The following is a 4,924-nucleotide window of genomic DNA, read 5'->3' as shown; positions in this document are numbered from 1 at the left end:
GTGATAGATATGGGTCTGTTTTCATTCTTCTACATGTTGATATCCAGTTATGCCAGCATCACTTGTTAAATATGCTTTCTTTTTTCCATTTGATAGTTTTTGCTTCTTTATCAAAAATCAGGTGTTTGAAGATGTGTGGGTTGATATTCCAGGTCTTCTATTTGGTTCCATTGGTCCTCCTGTCTGTTCTTATGTCAGTACGAGGCTGTTTTCAGTATTATAGCTCTGTAGTAGACTTTAAAGTCAGGGATTGTGATGCCTCCAGAAGTTCTTTTATTATACAGGATTGTTTTGGCTACCCTGTTTTTTTTTGTTTTTCCATATGAAGTTGAGTACCGTTCTTTCAAGATCTGTGAAGATTTTTGTTGGGATTTTGATGAGCATCGCGTTGAATATGTGACATCTTCCTTTTAAACATCAATGTTATTGCCATAGTCAACATCAACACTTCTAAGGACTTTGGTCTTTATGAAATTCACAGCCTTGATGATGATTTGTGAGACCATGAATCATTTTTAACGATTCTGTACATGGTTTTCTTGATGGGCTATGCAATGAAACTTCTTTTATTAAGATGAGCTTGCAGGGGCTGGAGAGATGGCTCAGTGGTTAAGAGCATTGCCTGTTCTTCCAAAAGTCCTGAGTTCAATTCCCAGCAACCACGTGGTGGCTCACAACCATCTGGAATGAGGTCTGGTGCCCTCTTCTGGCCTGCAGGCATACACACAGAAAGAATATTGTATACATAATAAATAAATAAATATTTAAAAAAAAAAAGATGAGCTTGCAGTAGCAATCCCCCCATCCCTGGGGCGATCAGTACCTACACCAGGTCTGAGTGATAATGTACAAAATCATCCGAACATATCTTTTTATTGCTTTGTATTGTAACTCTGAAGCCATTTCTGACAACTCTGGGGCCTCTCAGCAGCAGTGCTCCCCCCTCCCCGGGGAACCAAGGACCTAACAATTACACATGCACGTACTGAAATGTTGGGAACTTTCCATCTCCCTGAGTCCTTGTGAGTGTTCTCCAAATAGAACTCAGTTATTGGAATAGGGGCAAGATAACCCTTAGGTGTTGACTCAGTTCCTGATGTTTTGACTTAGCCCCTGGGAGGGGTCAAAGTAACCCTCAAATGTTTCCTCTCACCTCACCTGATCTGGCAACTGCCCTCCAGTCCTGGCTCAGACCAATCATTGCTAGTAGCCCTTTGAATAAGCCAATCCAAATAGATGAAGAACAACCCCCGGGTTTTCCCCCTTATTTCCCCTTCTTTTTCTATAAAAGTAGCCAGTACCAGCTATTCAGAGTCTTTTGGCTTCTCAAATGCTGAAAGACTTTGTTGCAACAGAATTAATTAAATCCTCTTGTTTTTACATCAACTGTGGAGTGAGAGTGGTCTCTTGGGGTGACTCCTCCTCTGTGATTGGACTTCAGGGTCCAACGGTATGAACTGTGATGTGTGTATGATATATCTGTGTTGGTTGTGTGTGTATGGTATGTGTGTATTGGTTGTGTGTGTGCTGTGTATGTGGTATATGTGTCTGTGTGTTTGGTATACATGTGTATGTGGTATATGTGTGTGTGTAATATATATGTCCGTGTACGTGTGATATATATGTCCGTGTATGTGTGGTATGTGTGTGGTGTATGTGTGTATACGTGATATGTGTGGTATATTTATTTATATGTGTGGTATATGTGGTGTACTTATGTGTTTATGGTATATTTGTGTGTGGTGTGTATGTGGTATGTGTGTGTTATGTACTTGTGTGTATATGGTGTATTCGTGTGTGGTGTGTATGTAGTGTATGGTATACATGTGTATGTGGTGTGTGTGTAGTACATGCACGTGTGAGTACAGGTGTCTTTCATAGAGATCAAAAGCATTGGATCCTCCTGGAACTTGGAGTTGTTGGCACCCATCATAGGGGCTTGTCATTGAGCTCCTTACTAAGAGGAGTTGGTGCTTTCAGCTCCCGAGCCCTCTCTAGAAAACTTAGTTGTGTCTTTTGTTTGTTTTGTTTTGTTTTCGAGACAAGGTTTCTCTGTAGCTTTGGTGCCTGTCCTGGAACAAGCTCTTCTAGACCAGGCTGGTCTCAAACTCACAGAAATCTGCCTGCTTCTGCCTCCTGAGTGCTGGGATTAAAGGTGTGCACCACCACCGCCTGGCTGTTCAGTGACATTTTTCATCCTGGGTACCACTAAGAAAATGGCACCTTCAGCTGTGCTTGTAGCTGCGGTACTGGGACTTCCCATCACAGAATAAAATTTTAAATTAGTGGCACTATTCTCCAAACTTTTTTTTTGTATTTTTTTAATATTTATTTATTTATTATGTATACAATATTCTGTCTGTGTGTACGTCTGCAGGCCAGAAGAGGGCACCAGACCTCATTACAGATGGTTGTGAGCCGCCATGTGGTTGCTGGGAATTGAACTCAGGACCTTTGGAAGAGCAGGCAATGCTCTTAACTGCTGAGCCATCTCTCCAGCCCCCTATTGGCTAACTCTTACATCTTAATTTAAACCATTTCCATTAATCTGTATATCACCACGAAGTCATGGCCTACCAGCAAAGTTTCAGCACATCCATCTCAGGCAGCGGCTCCACGGTGTCCCTTCGACTCTACCCTCCTTTCTCTCAGCATTCAGTACTGTCCTCCCTGCCTACCTAAGTTCTGCCCTATCAACAGGCCAAGACAGATTCTTTATTCATTAATGGTAATCACAACACACAGGGGACTCCCACATCGCATACAGAGGACTGTGGATTCCTATTCTTTCTGTGAGCTTATTTTCAGAAAAATAAACCTTTGTTACACTCCATTCCGGGCTATTGTGGAACTCTTTTGTATGTTAACAAATTGGCACCAACATGATCTGTATTCATGCTACTGCTGGGCCCTGCCCAGGCCCCCACAACCTTCTTCCACCCCTCTGGGCAGCTGAGCAAGGTTCAGCTGGACGGGCCTGCTGCGGTGATTTGGCAGTTTCCCACTGCCCATGCCCACGTGGCCTGGTCCCACCTACAAAGTCGTTGACTTACTGCTGCCCGCTCTTTCTGTTGCAACTCCTCCATGGCTTCTCTGGCTTCTGCCAGGCCTGCTCTGGTCAGGCTGAGCTCAGACTCCAGGAACAGGAGCTCTAACCCTGCACCTGCAGGCTTGCCTTCCCAGTTCGTACTCATGAATACCTGGCCTGAGCTCTGGGTTCCTTGATATTCCGACCAACTCAAGCCTCCATATGCAGATGTGCTGCTCTTATGTAATTAACTAAATTTGTTAGTAATTCTAAGTCTCAGATATTTCAGGCACTGATCTTGGACCTGCCTTACTGCGCAACTGCGACACCTGCTGGCCAATCAAGCATATTGCACCTATAATAATATCCTGAAAATTATCACAGAGGTAAGTTAATTTGATTAATAAATAAATAAATTTGAAAATTGTCAACCAGCCCCAAGATAATTGCAGACAATATCACCATGCAGGAATTTAACAACCTTTTTGTTTCTACTATGGATGGGATTCTGCAAAAGCTATAATGAGCTACCTTGTATATATATTTTTGTGATCATGGTGACTATTAGCTTACTTTTTATATTATATCCTTAAAAAATCGTTTATAACAGAGTCAAGAATGAGAAACTTTTAGAAATGATACAGCCTTTAGCTGAACTATTGAAATTGATAACCTTAATTTGACAAAGTTCCACCCAGGTCAAGCAGTTGTGTTGCAGGTTCATCTGTTTGGGCCATGAACCCCACTATCAGTTGAACTCTTCACTTTGACCAGTTGTGGTTTTCAGTAATGGTCACGGTGTGTTGCAAATATAAGATCCTTTGATGACAGGTGAGAGCTACACTTACTGTGGACATAAGGAGAAGCTTTAGAAAACAGAAATTATGCTGACCTAGAAGAGCATCAGTAGTAGGTTCTCCTTTAAGATGAATTATATGTATATTTACATTTACATATACATACACATATGTACATACATGCACACACATGCACATATACACACATGTAAACACACACATACACATATATACACATATACACCTTTACATTTCTATACACATATATACACACATGTACATACATACACACATGTACATATACAGACACACATGTACATATATGTACACACACGCACATGTACACATATACACATACACACATGTACATATATATACACCCACAAGGTGTATTCGAGTGGCTTACAGGGTGTGGTCTAGTAGTGCAAAGATGGCCGATTCTCAATAGAAAGGCCAAGAAATCAGCAGTTCTTCAGTCGTCAGGGACAAATGTCTCAGATGGTCTTGAGTGTGCCCCGCAATTCCAAAGAAATAAGTTCTAATACTAACAAAGCAATGCTTCAGCAGCAGGATAAATGAGCTTCGCCAGCGAGAGTAAGGGAAAGCATGCAAAAGCACGGGCTTCCTTCTCCGTGTCCTTTTACGTAGGCTTCCATTAGAAGGCATGACCCAGATTTAGGATAGGTCTTCTGGCCTCACATTATCTAGGTTTAGGGTGGGTCTTTTGACTTCAAATGATCCAACCAAGAAAATCCTTCTGATGGAAGCAACTGCTTGGGTGTGGCTGATAGTGACATATGCTGGGAAGCTGACAAGTGAGTCTAGCGTCACAGTCTACACCTTCCCAGAGTGACACATGCTCACATCTCCTGTCATCCTAGTTTCCAATGAGAACAGTAACCAAGTCATAGCTCCACCTAGTGGTATAACATTTCATGTACACTGTAAATGTAGTATATACTTTAGGATAGGTACCAATAGCTCATGGGGAACAAAATCTTGATATCTTATAACTTAAATGCAATATCCTGATATTATCTCAAAGGATTTAAAATTACACGATAAGGAAGAAGAGGGATGAAAACATAAATACTTACTA

Source organism: Alexandromys fortis, unplaced genomic scaffold (assembly GCF_014885135.2).
Source record: "Alexandromys fortis isolate MF-2015 unplaced genomic scaffold, M_Fortis_MF-2015_v1.1 scaffold_84, whole genome shotgun sequence".
Taxonomy (NCBI): domain Eukaryota; kingdom Metazoa; phylum Chordata; class Mammalia; order Rodentia; family Cricetidae; genus Alexandromys; species Alexandromys fortis.
This window is presented reverse-complemented; position numbering follows the sequence as displayed.